Genomic DNA, 20,449 nt, shown 5'->3' with positions numbered 1-20,449 from the left:
TACATCAGACCGATTTAGCATTGCTGCGCACTTCTAAAAGCATTTTATTTTTATTAAAATGTTTGATAATAGTAGAACGACAATGATCATCAGTTGATTTTCCGCTACTGTTTTTTTTAAATCACAATTGTTATTTCTTTCCGTGCACGCGCTCGGGAAATGAATCTGGCCATGGTGCAACAACCGCGCTACATTCGATGAATCCTATGCGACAAAAATTGTCGGCGCTATCCGTCAAATTCGCTCACCAAAGCTGTGATGTTAAAGTCACCAAAATAGCTTTGGTGAGCGAATTTGACGGATAGTGCCGACAATTTTTGTCGCATAGGATTCATCGAATGTAGCGCGGTTGTTGCACCATGGCCAGATTCATTTCCCGAGCGCGTGCACGGAAAGAAATAACAATTGTGATTTAAAAAAAACAGTAGCGGAAAATCAACTGATGATCATTGTCGTTCTACTATTATCAAACATTTTAATAAAAATAAAATGCTTTTAGAAGTGCGCAGCAATGCTAAATCGGTCTGATGTATTCTGCGCAGTTTATATGTATTTTCCACACGTTCTCCTATAATTCTCGATTACTTTTTCAAACCGACGTAAGTAATTTTCATATGGTTTTGAGAAAATTAATTAGGAAGAATCACAACCTGTCTTCTAAAACTGTTTTGAAATGAATCACTTTTTTAACATTTTTTTTACCGTGTACATTAGGCTGATGCAAATTTTGAAGTTTTTACTCCCCTATGCTTAAACGATGTCAATTATGATGAAAACGATCCTCCCAAAATTTGAAGTGATTCGGAAGAAATTTGGTTGTGCACAGGCTATTTGAAGTTTATATGGAAATTACTATGGAAAAGGCAAACCTTTTGTGTTCAGTCCCCTAACTGCTCGTCAAAATAATTTATGGAAAAGTGAACACACTCATCTCATGTGAAAACTTCCCAGCTACAACTTTGCCGAAGACCACATTTCGATGGGACGTAAGGATAATTTGTTATTATTGATAACAAAGTCTTAATCATGCTGAGATGATCATTCAATTACTTTCAGAGCAACACTGTTTTTTTGCTGTAGAACATAGTAGCCTGGATTACTTTGATCTATTCTTCCCGCCAGGAGCACCACTGTTGCCTGCCGAACAGTTGGTGAAGCATGCTACATGCAAACCAACTTTATGATGATGAATAACAATTTATCCTGAGGTCCAATCAAAAGTGTACTTCGGCAAAGTTGTAGCTGGGAGGATTTCACATTAGAAGAATTTGTTCACTTTTACATAAAATATTATGACGAAGAGATAGAGGGCTTAATACAAAAGATTGGCGTTTTCCATAGTAATCTCCATATAAACTTCAAATGGCGTGTGCACAGTCAAATTTCTTCCGAATCACTTCAAACTTTGGGAGGATGCTATTTACCATAATTAAAATCGTTTAAGCATAGGGGAGCAAACATTTCAAAATTTGCATCACTCTAGTGTACATCGCTTAAATTTTGCATACAATCAGTTCGCGTTCAAAAACTAGGTAGTTTCCATTATTTCCTACAAAAAAGTTATAACAAAATGTTAAGCCGTTTCATTCAGTTACTTTCGACGTTTTTGTACCAGTGTAAAATCGGCTCAAGTAGTGTTTTATTTTGATTCGTGGTTAAGTCACTTTGTCTCCCCATACAACGGAGCGGTGAAAGTAACGGTTGGGTTGCGAAAGTTTAAATTCTTACTTTCGCCGTTTTGTAATTGGGTCCTAAAATGTTTAATGAAATCTTGTTTTTATTTATTGACACGAAAGAGCATAGTACTGCAACTATTTTAGCAATTTTTCCCGCTAAAATTACGACTACATCATATTTAAACTTTAATTTAAAAATTTGGTCCATAAATGAACCTTGACACTTTTGATCATGTTTGACGTTCGCTTTATCGACAAAAACACCACAGGGCTTTTAGTTTTAACACTGGGGTTGTTCCTATCTGACATTTCGGAAGGGACACGGAAAGCAAAATACACCCAAAATTTGTGTTTAAGTCAAGGAATGTGACAAAATCTAAAAAATATGTTTTTTGGTCTTAAACAAAAGAAAAATATTAAAAAATTGAGTAAACATGTGTTTTTGGCCTAAACTTAAGCGTTTGACATTAAAATTGGGACAGGCCTTTAGGACCCTATTCCGGTATTGAACGTTCTAAAAGTGAAAAATCTAGTTGAGTGTGAGCGGAACGTGTGGAATTTCGTCTGCGAAACACGTTGGATCGATAAAGTAAGTTTGTTCACTTTTTTGACTCGAGACTATTTGAATAAGTTTTCGAGAATTGTTTTCAATCCACTTCGATACCGTCAATCCGCCCCCAAACTGGATGGCGTACACTCAGCTTAAGGTGATTATAAAACGAAGCCAAACAAGGGCACAAGACTGGAGAATCTGACAACAGTTTGCGTTGAAAACCAATCAATCTGCTTGCTTGCTGGTGGTGACTAATGGGATAAATTTTCAACGGTGAGAGCTGTTTGGTTCTCAAGTCTTGTGCTTTTGAAAATTTGAGGTGTGGCTTTGTTCTTTAATCACCTTAACGCAATTTATAATTAAGTATTGAGTTGTAAATATTAGTATATATTAGTTGTGTTGCTAGAGGACATCTTGAAAATTCACTGAGATTCTTTCAGAAACCCTTCTGAAATTATTATATGTAGTTATTTCTTGATCGCTCTGATTTTTCCAATAACCTCCTTGAGACTTCCTATTGGACTATCCCAGAAACCCATCTTGGGTTATTATGGAAATCCTTTCAGGATTCTGCTGTAAAATTCTGGAATTCTTTTAGTGAATGAATATTTTAGTGATTTCTCTGTGGTTCTTCTGTAAATCGACCTGGGATTCTTCCGGAAATCCTCCTTTAATTCCAAAGCAATTTCCAGAAGAATTTTCAGAAGGACATTTCTAAGAATGTATATTTTTCCCTAAGAATCTCAATGTATTTAAACAAAATTCCAGGACAATTTACGGTTGAATCCCACAAAAACTTCCGGTGGAATTCTTGAATGCTTATCATTCAAGCAGAATTCCAGTCGTATTTCCGGATGAATTTCAGCAGGTTTTACGGAAGAATCCCAGCAGAATTTCTTGAAAAATTCCAGTAAAATTTCTGGAAGAATCTTTGAAAGATGTTTTGAAGTCCTCCAGCAGGATAACAAAAAGAAATCTGGGGGTATTGTAACTGTGATGTTAAAGTCACCAAAATAGCTTTGGTGAGCGAATTTGACGGATAGCGCCGACAATTTTTGTCGCATAGGATTCATCGAATGTAGCGCGGTTGTTGCACCATGGCCAGATTCATTTCCCGAGCGCGTGCACGGAAAGAAATAACAATTGTGATTTAAAAAAAACAGTAGCGGAAAATCAACTGATGATCATTGTCGTTCTACTATTATCAAACATTTTAATAAAAATAAAATGCTTTTAGAAGTGCGCAGCAATGCTAAATCGGTCTGATGTATTCTGCGCAGTTTATATGTATTTTCCACACGTTCTCCTATAATTCTCGATTACTTTTTCAAACCGACGTAAGTAATTTTCATATGGTTTTGAGAAAATTAATTAGGAAGAATCACAACCTGTCTTCTAAAACTGTTTTGAAATGAATCACTTTTTTAACATTTTTTTTACCGTGTACATTAGGCTGATGCAAATTTTGAAGTTTTTACTCCCCTATGCTTAAACGATGTCAATTATGATGAAAACGATCCTCCCAAAATTTGAAGTGATTCGGAAGAAATTTGGTTGTGCACAGGCTATTTGAAGTTTATATGGAAATTACTATGGAAAAGGCAAACCTTTTGTGTTCAGTCCCCTAACTGCTCGTCAAAATAATTTATGGAAAAGTGAACACACTCATCTCATGTGAAAACTTCCCAGCTACAACTTTGCCGAAGACCACATTTCGATGGGACGTAAGGATAATTTGTTATTATTGATAACAAAGTCTTAATCATGCTGAGATGATCATTCAATTACTTTCAGAGCAACACTGTTTTTTTGCTGTAGAACATAGTAGCCTGGATTACTTTGATCTATTCTTCCCGCCAGGAGCACCACTGTTGCCTGCCGAACAGTTGGTGAAGCATGCTACATGCAAACCAACTTTATGATGATGAATAACAATTTATCCTGAGGTCCAATCAAAAAGTGTACTTCGGCAAAGTTGTAGCTGGGAGGATTTCACATTAGAAGAATTTGTTCACTTTTACATAAAATATTATGACGAAGAGATAGAGGGCTTAATACAAAAGATTGGCGTTTTCCATAGTAATCTCCATATAAACTTCAAATGGCGTGTGCACAGTCAAATTTCTTCCGAATCACTTCAAACTTTGGGAGGATGCTATTTACCATAATTAAAATCGTTTAAGCATAGGGGAGCAAACATTTCAAAATTTGCATCACTCTAGTGTACATCGCTTAAATTTTGCATACAATCAGTTCGCGTTCAAAAACTAGGTAGTTTCCATTATTTCCTACAAAAAAGTTATAACAAAATGTTAAGCCGTTTCATTCAGTTACTTTCGACGTTTTTGTACCAGTGTAAAATCGGCTCAAGTAGTGTTTTATTTTGATTCGTGGTTAAGTCACTTTGTCTCCCCATACAACGGAGCGGTGAAAGTAACGGTTGGGTTGCGAAAGTTTAAATTCTTACTTTCGCCGTTTTGTAATTGGGTCCTAAAATGTTTAATGAAATCTTGTTTTTATTTATTGACACGAAAGAGCATAGTACTGCAACTATTTTAGCAATTTTTCCCGCTAAAATTACGACTACATCATATTTAAACTTTAATTTAAAAATTTGGTCCATAAATGAACCTTGACACTTTTGATCATGTTTGACGTTCGCTTTATCGACAAAAACACCACAGGGCTTTTAGTTTTAACACTGGGGTTGTTCCTATCTGACATTTCGGAAGGGACACGGAAAGCAAAATACACCCAAAATTTGTGTTTAAGTCAAGGAATGTGACAAAATCTAAAAAATATGTTTTTTGGTCTTAAACAAAAGAAAAATATTAAAAAATTGAGTAAACATGTGTTTTTGGCCTAAACTTAAGCGTTTGACATTAAAATTGGGACAGGCCTTTAGGACCCTATTCCGGTATTGAACGTTCTAAAAGTGAAAAATCTAGTTGAGTGTGAGCGGAACGTGTGGAATTTCGTCTGCGAAACACGTTGGATCGATAAAGTAAGTTTGTTCACTTTTTTGACTCGAGACTATTTGAATAAGTTTTCGAGAATTGTTTTCAATCCACTTCGATACCGTCAATCCGCCCCCAAACTGGATGGCGTACACTCAGCTTAAGGTGATTATAAAACGAAGCCAAACAAGGGCACAAGACTGGAGAATCTGACAACAGTTTGCGTTGAAAACCAATCAATCTGCTTGCTTGCTGGTGGTGACTAATGGGATAAATTTTCAACGGTGAGAGCTGTTTGGTTCTCAAGTCTTGTGCTTTTGAAAATTTGAGGTGTGGCTTTGTTCTTTAATCACCTTAACGCAATTTATAATTAAGTATTGAGTTGTAAATATTAGTATATATTAGTTGTGTTGCTAGAGGACATCTTGAAAATTCACTGAGATTCTTTCAGAAACCCTTCTGAAATTATTATATGTAGTTATTTCTTGATCGCTCTGATTTTTCCAATAACCTCCTTGAGACTTCCTATTGGACTATCCCAGAAACCCATCTTGGGTTATTATGGAAATCCTTTCAGGATTCTGCTGTAAAATTCTGGAATTCTTTTAGTGAATGAATATTTTAGTGATTTCTCTGTGGTTCTTCTGTAAATCGACCTGGGATTCTTCCGGAAATCCTCCTTTAATTCCAAAGCAATTTCCAGAAGAATTTTCAGAAGGATATTTCTAAGAATGTATATTTTTCCCTAAGAATCTCAATGTATTTAAACAAAATTCCAGGACAATTTACGGTTGAATCCCACAAAAACTTCCGGTGGAATTCTTGAATGCTTATCATTCAAGCAGAATTCCAGTCGTATTTCCGGATGAATTTCAGCAGGTTTTACGGAAGAATCCCAGCAGAATTTCTTGAAAAATTCCAGTAAAATTTCTGGAAGAATCTTTGAAAGATGTTTTGAAGTCCTCCAGCAGGATAACAAAAAGAAATCTGGGGGTATTGTAGAAGAATTTCCGAAAGAATCCTAGAGAGATAGTCGAAATAATAACAGTTTTCTTGAAAAATTCAGGAAACTCCCAGAGTCTAGAGGTAATTCGGAAATAATTTCTGCAAGAATCCTTAACAGAAGGATTTGAAGGATCCTCAGAAAGATTTTCAAAAGTATCCCAGAAGGCTTCCCGAAAGAATGCTAGAAAGATATCTGAATGATTTCCTACAGGATTTTTAGAAGAGTCCCAGACAAATTTCAAGAATATGGACGAAAAAATCTCAATGGCATTTCTAGAATAATTTCAGAAAGATTTTCGGAAGCATCCTCGAAAGTATTCTAAAGGGATTCCGAAAGCATCTCAGGTGATTTCCGGAAGAATACCAGAGGTATTCTCATAATAATCCCAGAAGTATTTCCGGAAAAAGGCCAGAGTTATTTTCGGAGGAATTTTCGACGAATTTGTAGTAGAGTCGTAGTACATTTTTTTGGCAAAATCCTCTAAAAATATCCAGAAGAATTGCATCAGGATTTTTGTTAGAATCTTCTATTGAATTTCCGAAAGAATCTTCGAGAATTTCGATTCGAATTTGATTTCCAGGATTTCAAAAGTAATCCTTAAGGAGATAAACGCAAACTCACATACAGATTTATGCAAATATTCCAATAAGATGTCCAGAAGAATCACAAAGGATATCCGAAAGAATCTCAGATATAGTACCGGAATGCTAACGATGTTTTTTAGATGAGTTCAAAAGCGATATCTGTAAGTATTCTGTGATTTCCAGAAGAACTTAGAGAAAAATCAGAAATGATCTTTAGATTTCCAGAACAATCCCAGAGAGGTTTTGAAGGATTCATAAGTGATTTAAGGAAGAATCCCAGGAGGGAAATTCCATAGAATTCTGGAGTAATTTCTGGACCAATGTCTTTTTATATGCTGTATCAATATTTACAAGTAATTATAATAAACAAGTATTTATGGAACAATAACAATTTTAATTTATCGCCATAATTGAACGACAATTTTAATTAGAATGTGCATCCACCACATCATCCCTCTCAGAAGGATTGTGATTCTAAATATTTTTTTGCGGTGATTCAGAATTGTAATCACATACTAGTTTAATTGTATGTGGTGTCATTCAATATTTAAAATAAGATTCGTTAAGCCGAACATGTTGATCCTTCGACATGAACCAACGAGCATTGCTTGAAATAATGAGATTTTTTCGATTACTTTGATTGCTGATTTCTTTTTCTGAGGATCTTCTAGAAGTTACTTTCAAATGATTCCGAAAATCCCGTTTGAAATCATTCCATGAATCTTTCTGCAGTTCATCGGAATTATTCTGGAAAATATTCATGAAATCTTCTGGATGTCTGTGAATATCCTTTAAATCTTTCAGGGATTCTGGCGAAATAACTTCTGGGATTCTTTTGAATATCACTGTAATTTGGATTTAGAATTCTCATGGGATTATTTCAGATATTAACGATAATCCTTCATACAGAAGTGATGTTTCTGTGAATCGCCTTGGAATTCTTCTGGAAATCCTTCTATAATCCCAAAACAATTCTCAGAAAATTTTTCAGAAGGATATTTTTAAGAATCTCAATGGAATTTCTGAAAAATACCAGAACGATTTACGGTTGAATCTCACGAAAACTTCCGGTGGAATTCTTGAATGATATCCGGAAGAATGACAGTCGTATTTTTGGATGAATCTTAGCAAGTTTTACAGCACAATCCCAGCAAAATTTATTGAAAAATTTAGAATAGAAAGATATCCGAAAAAAAACTCCAACAGGATTTTTGTAAGAGTCCCAGGAGTATTTCAAAGATATTGGCGTAAAAATATCAGTGGAATTTCTTGAAGAATTTCAGATAGATTTCCGAAAGCATCTCAAGTCATTTTTGGAAGAATAACAGAGGCATTCTCATAAGAATACCAGAAGTATTTCCGGATAAAAATCTAGAGTTATTTTCGGAGGAATTCTCGAAGAGTTTCTAGTAGAGTCGTACATTTTTTGATAAAATCCTCTTTAAATATCCAAATGGATTGCATCAGGATTTATGGTAAAATCTTCCATAGTATTTCGAAAACAATTTTCAAGAATTTCAAAGAATTTAATTTCCTGGATTTCAAAAGTAATCCTTAAGGAGATACACGCAAAATCACATACAGAGTTCTGCAAAAAAAATCCAAAAAGATGTCCAAAATAATCGCAATGAGATATCCGAAAGAATCTCAGAAGTAATACCGGAATGGTAACGTTTTTTTTGGATGAATCCCAAAGCGATATCTGGAAGAAAATTCAGAAATAATCTCAAGATTTTCAGCAGAACAATCCCAGAGAGGATTTGAAGGATTCATGAATGATTTAAGGAAGAATCCCGGGAGACGCTCCCAAAGAATTCTAGAGTAGTTTCTGGAACAATTTATTTTTCTCGTGTGATTTATACATAAAAATACTTTGATTCAAATATATTTCTTGTGTAGCATTAAGTTTAACTACAGACATAGCTCGTAACATCAATAATAAATTAAATTTATAAATCTTTTAAACACATCCAAATTAAATAACAGTTCAAAGAGTAAAATACCATTCTCATGAGTTTTTGAGAATCATATGGTCGATGTTTAGACAGACCAGACTAGATGAATTTTGGAGCTCTAAGGATACGTAAAGAACTCCATCAATTTTAAATCTTCCATGTTATTTTGATACAAATGTATCATCAAATAGATAAGTTCCATTATTACAGTAAATACCTATAATATTTTGATGTTTCACATGTTTGGGGTACATTTTTCTTACTCGATTGAAAAAAACACTTGGTTCAGTCTGTCTGAACACCGACCATATCTATGTTTGCTATTTGATATTTAAATACTTGAATTGTGCTGTATCAATATTTACAGGTAATTATAATAAATAAGTATGTATAGAACAATAACAATTTTAATTTATCCCCATAATTGAACGACAATATTAATTAGAATGAGCCTCCCCCACATCATCCCTCTCAGGAGAATTTTGATTCCCAATTTTTTTTTTTTTTGCGGTGGTTCAGAATTGAAAATATCAAAAGTCTATTGTAATCACATCCTTTTTGTTCAATTGCATGTGGTGTTATTCGATATTTAAAATAAGATTCGTTAAGCCGAACATGTTGATCCTTCCACAAGAACCAACAACAAGCATTGCTTATGTTAAGAGATTTTATCGTAATGCACAACCAGCCTAAACGTTCTTCCCCTTTTGTATATGTACTAATTATAATTTCAAATTATTTTAATTAAATTAGTTGTGTTGTCTACTATTGTACACGGCAATATGTTTCAAAATAAGTGGAGCTGCTTTTAAAACAAACTTTAACATCGATCAACCAAACCATAGAATATCCAATAGCAAAAAAATAATAATAATAACCGATCATTGCAAATCGAGCCGAACTGGCGCTCTTTCCGTGCGCACGCGCTCTGTCCGTGCGCACGCGCTTTCTGCAGAGCTGTCAAACAGACTTTTGTGCCTTCCTTCTTTCGCTCTCCTTCAACTCAACAACTCAGCACGATCCACCTCGCGGTGGATTGGTGAGCTGTCTGGTTGTTGCAGATGAACACTTATCGTGTAGCGTGACATCATCATTGACAGTAAGCTTGCAACTCACCAGACAAACGATAGGTGTAATTAACAACTGGACTCAAAGCTATTTTGGTGACTTTAACATCACAGCTATAATAGTCATGCGAATATTAACGACCCCCCACCCTCCCGCAAACTCGAAAAAAAGTGATGCTAGCGCCACAAGTGAGTCGTCGACCAACTACCAAATATAAGAATTGAGCGCTATTTCACTGTACGATAAAAATAATTCGAGTGTTACGTCTATTTGTCTGTGATTACAATGTAATGTTTGTTACAAATGCCTGAAAACTGAATGCAAGAAAGCAAGTACGACGGTGAACTTTATTAACCCGTTAACGCCCAAGGTATCTCACAATTGGAATTTAGCTTTGTTTTTGTTATACATTGTAGTATTCCCATAAAATAAACCTTATTTCACCAAAAAATTTCAAGTCTATGGTGGGGATCCAAAAAAATTCTTGAAAGTGTGTCGTCCATATCTAGCTGTTCTATAAGTTTATTTTCGAGATAAATCAAATATATTTTCATGCAGTTCGACCCATTACAATGTAAACAAGTTGGAAAAAAACTGCTGGTGAGGGGTAATTCATAAATTACGTCACGTACAGAAGAGGAAGGAGGGGATTACAATGAAACGTGACTACCCATATAAAAATAGGAATCCATACAAAAAGTTTGATACAGAGGAAAATTGAGGAGGATGAATATGGCAAAACTTTGCGTGACGTAATTCATGGACGTACTCTGATAAAGAAATTGCAACATGAAGAATACAACTTTCAGAGGCGAAAGGTGCATGCAAGAACTAAATCATTTAGTGACTTCAATTCAATTTTCTGCTCTACCACGTAAGTAAGATACAGACATACATACATTTCCATACATGTACATGTACAATTATGCACACTTAAACCATTTATACCAAAAACAAAATAAAATCTTACATCAAATATTTTGATTTAGAAAAAATCCTACAGATGTTTCAGAATAGTCTTCAAAATGATTATATAAAACTTGCCAGCTGATAATGGAAACATAACTATCAAAATATTTTTTTCTGGGTCAAGTTGCTAGTATACAATGTGACTCGGATCTGACAGTGATCGAAATACATATTTGGCAATATCAGAATTTCGTTAGTGCTGCTCAAAAGTTAGTCTTATTCACTGATAGAACCGAATCCACGCGGTCTAAGATTTTTGACACTAGAGCTGGCCAGAATACCTGGGGAGCATACTAAAGCGTGCCCGCTCAAATGTCACAATTCTTGGACCGAGTGAGTTCAGCAAGGAAGGCTATTTACTGCTACCTCAACGCGTCGCTGGTTCTAAAACAATGATGAAGGCGTAATCAAATTTCTCGAAAACATTCATTTTGGGAATTAAGTAGAATTTTCTGATTAAATTGACAACAACGCACTGCAGTAGCGCGTAGTAAATAACTGCTTGCAAACAATATATTTCAAGCGCATTTATTACCTGTAATTTTGCGAATAATAATTTTTACTTTTCCACGTTTAAGTCATAAAACTGGTTCTGGACTTAGGTTGGCGGCTATTCAATTTTACTCTCATTTGACAGCCGCCCTTCACCCTTGGAGTTCAGTTCATGGATGGATAAGTCAATTTGTCGGTTTTTTCGTTCTTTACTCCCTTCAAAAAATCAAAAGATCTAAATGGTGTCAAGGTTCATCTAAAAATTTAAGGAACATTGCATCCGAAATAAGCGATTGTTGTTCGAATCGATAGTAAGTATCCATTGTTTTAATCTAGGCAGATTGATTTCTTATTGGTTGTTTCCTTGATGTTTTGCACATAATAGCAATTCCCAGCTAATATGTTTTTTTTGCGAAAATATCTCCTTTAGTTGATCATCGTTTTCGAAGACACCAAATTTTTCATCACTGGACTTCAATATAGGCGAATAAATCATTTGTCGACTAGCGCCATCATGAGAATGACTACCGAACTAAGAAGGTTTTAGGCGAATAACTTTCTTTGGATTTAATCAGTGGACTGATATATAAGCGAATAAAATGTGTGCCCAGTAATGCCATTTAGGTGATTTCCGAAGGAATACATTTCCAGGCGAATAGGTCTCATTCAGTTCTCCAACTTTGTCAAAAACACTAGCTTTGTATCCAATCTCTAGATTGAGATAAAAGCAAATAATATATTTGTCTACCAGCGCCATCTTGGGAAAAATTTCCAAACTACTTTGGTTCTGGGCGAATAGATCCCATTTAGTTGAACACTTTTGTCGAAGATACCAATTTCAAGAGTTCGATTTTTTCAGTCTCATCGCTGGACTGATATGAAAAAAATAAAATATTTGACCACTAGCACCACCTTGTGAGTGTTTTCCGAACTAATATGGTTTTAGGCGAATAGGATTTATTTAGTTGTTCAACATTGTCCATGACACAAACTTTGTATCTAATCACTTGACTGAGATATTAGCAAATAAAATCTTTGCCCACTAGCGCCATCTTGTGAGTGTTATAAGGTTTTATGTGACTATGTATCATTTAGTTGTTCAACATTGTCGAAGACAACAATTTTGTATCTCATCACTGAACTGAGATATAAACAATCAAAATGTTCGATCGCTAGCGCCATCTTTTGAGTGTATTCTGAACTAAAAAGGTTTTAGGCGAATAGGTCTCATTTAGTTGATCAACTTTGTCGAAGACATCAATTTTGTATCTGATAACTGGACTGAGATACAAGCAAATAAAATCTCTGTTCACTAGCGCCATCTAGTGAGTGTTTTCCCAACTAATAAGTTTTCGGGTGACTAGATCTCATTCAGTTAAACACATTTGTCGAAGACAACAACGTTGCATATCATCACTGAACAATCAAAATGTTCGACCATTAGCGCCATCTATTGAGTGTTTTCCGAACAAATAAGGTATTAGACGAATAGTTCTCATTTAGTTGATCAACTTTATCGAAGACACCAACTTTGTATCTCTTAACTGGACTAAGATATAAGCATATAACGTTTTGGCTCACTAGCGCCATCTTGGGAGAGTTTTCCGAATTTATAAGGTTCTATGCGAATAGGTATTATTTAGTTGTTCAACTTTGTCCAAGACACCAATTTTGTATCTCATAACTGGGCTAAGATATAAGCAAATAAAGTTTTCGCTCACTAGCGCCATCTTGGGACTGTTTTCCGAATCTGTAAGGTTCTATGTGAATAAGTATTATTTAGTTGTTCAATTTCGTCCAAGACACCATTTTTATATCTCATAACTGGGCTAAGATATAAGCAAATAAAGTTTTGGCTCACTAGCGCCATCTTTGGAGTGTTTTCCGAATTTGTAAGGTTCTATGCGAATAGGTATTATTTAGTTGTTCAACTTTGTCGAAGACACCAATTTTGTATCTCATCGCTGGACTGATACATAAACGAAGCAAATATTTGTACGCTGGAAAGTTGTTTCATATGTTGCTTATATATGCGACATTTGTTGGCGTCTGTGCGCCACCTGGTGAGTTAATTCTGAATTAAATTAGTTACCAAGTGGAAGTCAGCAGTCCTGTGATCAACTTTGCAGAAGACAGTTTTCTCCTAAACCTCTTTATTTTCAAGATATTTGCACTACAAGTACTGTCCTATTTATAGGACGCTGGGCGGATATGGGTTAACTCATGTATCAACATTCTACTTACTTACTTACTTTTGATGGCGCTACGTCCTTCAAGACATGACTTGCGTCACAATGTTACGCCAACTAACTCGATCCATAGCTGCTAACCTCCAGTTTCTCGATCGCCCACACTTCCGTTCCTGCTCCACTTGGTCAAACCACCTAGCTCGTTGCGCTCCTCTTCGTCTTCTATCGACCGGATTTGCGGAGGACACCATTTTTGCGGAACTGTTGTCCGGCATTCTCACAACATGTATCGCCCATCGTACCCTTCCAGGTTTGGCGACTTTTTGGATTTTTTTTTCTATCTTTATTAACGAGATTTTTAGCCCTGGGCTAGTTCATCTCGGGACCAACGGCTTTACTTCCCTTCCAAAGGAAGTCGTCACTGAAATTTTTAGTGACTATCTCTGGGATGGGATTCGATCCCAGGTCCTCGGCGTGAGAGGCGTGTGTTCTAACCACTACACCAGGTCCGTCCCCACTTTCTGGATACTGGGTTCACCGTAGAGTTGCGCAAGCTCGTGATTCATTCTTCTCCTCCATATGCCGTTCTCACATACTCCGCCAAAGATCGTCCTAAGCACACGTCGTTCGAAAACTCCTTGCGCCTGCAGGTCCTCTTCGAGCATTGTCCACGTATCATGCCCGTAGAGGACTACCGGTCTTATCAGCGTCTTGTACGTGGTACACTTAATACGGAAGTGAAGTTTACCAGACCGCAAGGTCTCGTGGAGTCCGTAGTAAGCACGACTGCTGCAGTTGTTATCCGACATTATCAATGATCAGAGGTAGACAGATTCGTCCACCACCTCGAACTCATCCCCGTCGATCATCACGCGTCTGCCAATGCGAGCTCTATCGCGCTCGGTTCCTCCAGCTAGCAGATATTTCATCTTCGACGAATTTACCTTCAATCCAACCCGGTCTGCTTCACGTTTCAGCCTGGTATACTGTTCAGAAACCACCTGGAACGTTCTTCCGACAATGTCCACGTCGTCAGCAAAACAGATGAACTGGCTGGATTTATTGAAGATCGTGCCCCTCATGTTAAAGCCCGCCCGTTTCGTAACACCTTCTAGCGCAATATTGAACAGGAGGCAGGAAAGACCATCGCCTTGTCGAAGTCCTTTGCGTGTTTCAAACGGGTCCGATCTTCACACAGCACTGTACACTAGCCTGGGACACGGTTAGATGAAAAATTTAGATTCTCGCTCCAGTCCACTTTTTGGATTGCATTTAGGTCCCATAACAACTGTGCAAAATTTCAGTTCGATCGGAGAAACTATATTTGTATGTTTCAAAGTTTGTATAGGATTTACTATGGGAAAACTTACTTTTGCAAAGAAAAATTGCCAGAGGTCGCCCGTTGACCTCTATAAAAATTCTGAACACAGATCTCGATAGGTATTTTTACGATGAATAACATTGCCGAAGACCGCAAAGCAACTCGATGCTTGTGAAAAAAGTTATTGAGCATCGACTATTCGGATATTTTGCCCGATTTTGTTATTATTGTTATTCCTTTACGTGTTGATCAACGTCGCCTTGTCAATAGGTTTTCATTGAATAACTTTTCTCACAAGTGTCGGATTGTTTCGCGGTCTTCGGCAATATTGTTCATCGTAAAAATACCAATCGAGGTCTGTGTTCAGAATTTTTATAAAGGTCTATGGGGGACCTCTGGCGATTTTTCTTTGCTAAAGTAAGTTTTCCCATAGTAAATCCCATACAAACTTTGAACGGCTGGTGCTTAAATATAGTTTCTCCGATCGAACTGAAATTTTGCACAGTTGTTATGGGACCTAAATGCAATCCAAAAAGTGGACTGGAGCGAGAATCTAAATAATGTCCCACACTACTGTACACTATCCATCGTTGCCTTGATCAGGTCAGTTTCTCGGGAAAACCATTCTCCTCCATAATCTTCCATAACTCTTCGCGGTCGATGGTATCATAGGCCGCTTTGATATCGATGAATAGGTGGTGCGTTTTTTGGACTTGATCTTCGCAACACTTTTGGAGGATCTGCCGCAACATAAAGATTTGATCTGTCATCGGTCGCCCGTCCACAAAACCGGCTTGATAACTTCCCACAAATCTGCTTGCCAGTGGCGATAGACGGCGGAAGATGATCTGGGAAAGTACTTTGGTGATCGCTCGATAGTTCTCACATTCTAACTTGTCACCCTTTTTGTGTATTGGGTATATTACTCCCTCCTTCCACTCCTCCGGTAGCTGTTCTGTACTCCAAATCCTGGCTATCAATAGATGCAGACAAGTGGCCAACCTATCCGGGCCCATTTTAATAAGTTCCGCTCCAATACCATCCTTTCCAGTTGCTTTGTTGTTCTTGAGCTGTTTGATAGCATCCTTAACTTCACCTATTGTGGGAGTTGGCGCGTCTGCCTCATCCGCCGTACTGATGAAGCCACTCCTCCTGCTGCCTTGGTCTTCCTCCTCTGCGCCATTCGGTGTTCATCGTAGTGCTACTTTCACCTTTCAATCAGCTCAAGTTCGTCTGTGAAGATACCTCCATTCTTATCCCGGCACATTTTGGCTCGCGGCACAAAGCCTTTGCGGGATGCATTGAGTTTCTTGTAGTACTTACGTGTTTCTTGAGAACGATACAGCTGTTCTCGGTCTAAATTCCTCCTCCTGGCCAACCTGAGCGTTGAGATCTCCGATAATGATTTTGACATCATGGCTTGGGCAGCCATCGTCATCGTCACTTGCTAGGTGAGGGTTGTGCACGTTGATGATGCTGATATTGAAGAAACGGCCTTTGATCCTCTACTTGCACATTCTGTTGTCGATTGGCCACCACTCAATCACGCGCCTCTGCATTTCGCCCATCATGATAAAAGCTGTGCCCAGCTCATGTCTGTTGCCGCAGCTCTGGTAGATGGTATAACCATCCCTATACGTATGTACCGTCGATCCTTTCCAGCAAACCTCCTGCAGCTCTTTTTGTTTTTTACAAGGGGGAAATCGGCAAACAGATCCCCTGGGAATGTAACTCAGGGAATGCGGGGATGACGCACCAACGACGACCCGCTAAAACCAGCCTGTGCACTGTAGTTGAGCAATTCTTTTAGAATTGCTCAAGTGGAGAACAGTGCATCGACATGACCCTTGGACTCAGACCCTTATCTCCCCGGAACCACCTTACGGTATTTCTTCGGGGAGGGACCAGTGCATATAGCACAACACGAGTAGCAGAAGTAGCCTAAGCAAACTGCTTCTCCTAGCCGACTTAAACGATGTTACAAGGGACCAGCCTCGGCAGGGCTAATACTCTGCAGCCAACACTTGGTCGGCGTGCATAGGCGCTGCAATTCTAACATAATGTGAGTGACAGCCGTAGTTACTGCATTTCAGCACTCGGCATCCGCACACATTCTCTCTATTATATTGTCGGGGGAAGTGTACCCTCCACATGTAGCGAGCATGCGACCTCTCACAACAATGAAACGGGGGGAAACGAACACGACATGCTCCGCTGTTTCCTCCACACCAGCACAATTGGGGCACGCAGGAGATTTTGAGTGCCCGAACCTATGCAGGTACTCTCATTATTTTGGGTTTTGTGCAACGTAAGAACTATATCACAATCACACGACGCGACGCGAGACAGGACACAAAACTTATGGTTCTTACAAACGTTAAAAGGACATATAAATTACCTTTTTTTAACGACCGGTTTCGGGCTTGATGCTGCCCATCATCAGGACGATGTCCAACTGATTGTATAGAAGGAAAACGCACATATACAGCTTCATACTTGGCTAAGTACACGTCGAATGTAGGGGGTAAAATCATTTGATTTTTCGTCTGATCAGGTAACGTTTGTAAGAACCATAAGTGTTGTGTCCTGTCTCGCGTCGCGTCGTGTGATTATGCAGGTACTGCCCAAGAAACATTTGCCTATTTTATAATCATTTATTAAGCCATTTTTCACAACTACATTCTGAATAGTTGTTTTATTATATTACTTTGCAGCTGCTACGCACACATTGTTCAAGCAAATCTGGCTTATCTCAGCTTTTATTCAAATGTCACAAAATTAATTGAAAACAAATAAATGACCAAAAATCGCTAACACTGTACATCAAATGCAGTGTATACTTTTTCCATGAATTAATAACCACTTTTAATAATCACCTGGATTCTGGATTCAAACTCGAGACCTTCCCTTCATCAGCGGTGTACCTTGCCATCTGTGCCATCCTTATATTCATATATCGGCCTTCCCATGCCCAATATAAACCTCTTGTAGCTGAATATTGATCATGCTTGAGCTTCTATTCAACAATGTCTAATCAACACGTGCTAGGCTGATCAACAACTGTACAAGCGCATTACTTCTGCTGCTGTTCAGTACTGATGCAAGTTGAATTTGGTCGGCTATTTATAGCGCACAGTGAGAAAATTTATGTCAATGCTGGTCAAAAATAAAGTTTATTCACCAAGTAAAAACAGGGTGAAATAATTAATCGAATTTCAGAATAAGTTTCAACTTGTTAAAACCACAGACAAACAGACGTAACAGCTAGAACAATTATCAATTCAAAACTTAGTCACGAGAATATTTACGTCCAATGCTAAAAATACTTCATTTGGCCAACCGTGAACTAGGTGGCGGTAGTGAGCAAACGTCAAACTCGAACAAAAGTGAGGCGAGCGCCACAAGTGGCCCGTCGGCCAACTACCAAATATTAAAATTGGGCGCTATTCTGCTGTACGATGAAAATAATTTAGTGTTACGTCTATTTGTCTGTGTTAAAACTTTAATTTAATTGTTCATCTAACTATACTAAAATTCATTTATTTCATATATTATATTTTTTATAGAATTAATATTTTAATTTTTGTCGTATTTTTTCTATCTATTAGGCATTATAGAAATATAAAATATATTTCAATCATTTGTATGTTAAATGTGCTCTTTTTGTTTTTCAAAATAATCCTATATCAGAAGACTGATTCAAAATATTTTCTAAACATAATTGAATAATTGTATTGAAAAAGCATCAGTTATGATTGTATCCAGCATGTTTTTATATATTAGTAAGTAAGTGACGAATTCGCGGCGAAAAGTCACTCAAATAGAGATAAATAATTTTTAGATACTTTGTCCATTTTACGAAAATTTGACTTTGGTCTGACCTTTTTTGTAAGGTTTATTTGTTTCTGAACAATGTGTTTATTAATCGTTATTTTGGCCTGCTTTGGATTAACTGCTCGGATGATATATCTTTGTTGTATTAGGATTTTATAAAATACCTATACAGCTTTTAATCATGTGCATGTTAAGCATGGAAACAGCTGAAGTGCGAAGCAACCAAAACGTTAGTTCGTTTCCTATACATCTGCTCATACAAATATATTTGTTTGGTGGAATATTGGCTCTTTAATAGAAGAAAAAATGACTTGTTCAACTTATTAGTAAAACAATCTTGACAAGTCGACAGAGATTCTTTGTAAAAGTTTAATAAGTGTTGATTATTATTATTATTATTTATTCCAATGAAAAATGTTGAACATTGCCTTAAATTTGGATCCAAATAGCATCTTCTCAGCTCTTTGTAGGGCTTTTTTCAGCTGTCACCATTATTCAACAATAATTAAATATGTATGTTTATATGAGACTCTGGACTGTTAGTTGGGTAACCACTTTCATGTAATTATTTTTATGATTAGTAACTATTTCCGATATCAATAACGTCGCAGATAATGATCACTACATTTAGAAAATTTAAATTATGATATTTTTAATTCAATGTGATTCGAACCTTACCTTCGATGATCCATAGTCGCCTACATGTCTTAGATTTGACTTTTTTTTCCTGGAAACTATCTTGAATTTATTTATTTATTTATTTAGTGAAGCAGGGAAAAACCCCAAGAAAAAAAAAAACCGGGGAAAAACATTTGAAAATAAAATAAAAAAGACATAATATGTTTTGCTTGAATAAAAGCATACTCATATACTGTTATTCACCTTGTTTATAAGTTTCACTAATCATGCTGGTCAACATTTTAAGTATTAGACACTGAAACTTTTGTACGATTTGTTGTTAATCAAATGTTCAATATTCTACTAAAATGTTGGCTACAACCTATAGAAGCTTTTAATCAGTCAATTGTTAAACTTCTTATGTGTTGTAGAACAAAAGCTACTATATTTGCATTTTTGGAGGTTTAATCAGCTCTTACTCAAAACAAAAACTTCAAGTGGAATAACAGCTTTTTTATAAGCAGAAATTAATTTTATACAATCAATGATTCAACTAAAAATTTGTTCAGCAATGGTTGCTGCTATGCAGCTTGTATTAAACACGTAAGTATCTTTAATGCTACCAATTGTTCCTTGGGGTCGACTTTTTTTATAATTTCTTTCAATATATTTTTACTGCGATACAAAAATGCAACACTAGTTTTAAGTTTCGTATTTATTTTCCCTCCTAATCCATGGATCGCATCACCGACCAAAGGTGACTCCCAGATCTTTTTCCTCCCTCACTAAACACACCTGTCCCGTGATGATTGTGGAGATGCAGAGGTATTCTCGGTCTTTAGAAGCAACGATCATTACACAATAACGTTCCTTACCCTTCCCAACTGACTGTAAGGACATGGCTGGCGCCGTTATTGATCAATAATATGAGAGCTGCTAAAATTGCACTTCGAGAATATGCGGAAAGTCCCATCCCTTATTCATTTGGATCGAAGTGCAATTCTTACCGGTTCGGATCAATCACGGAGTAGCAAAGTAGCAACCATTGACATGTCAGTCTATGCTATGCTACACTGAGCCAATTAATCCGATTATATTTATCTGGAAAATCATATACACGCATCAGAATTCATATTTGATAGGTTTTATTAACACCCAATAAAGACTATATGAATGTCTCAAAATGTCTTTAAACAACGAGGTTTAAATAATAACCATATGGAAGCC

Source organism: Aedes aegypti, unplaced genomic scaffold, assembly GCF_002204515.2.
Source record: "Aedes aegypti strain LVP_AGWG unplaced genomic scaffold, AaegL5.0 Primary Assembly AGWG_AaegL5_hic_scaff_1386_PBJ_arrow, whole genome shotgun sequence".
Classification (NCBI taxonomy): domain Eukaryota; kingdom Metazoa; phylum Arthropoda; class Insecta; order Diptera; family Culicidae; genus Aedes; species Aedes aegypti.
This window is presented reverse-complemented; position numbering follows the sequence as displayed.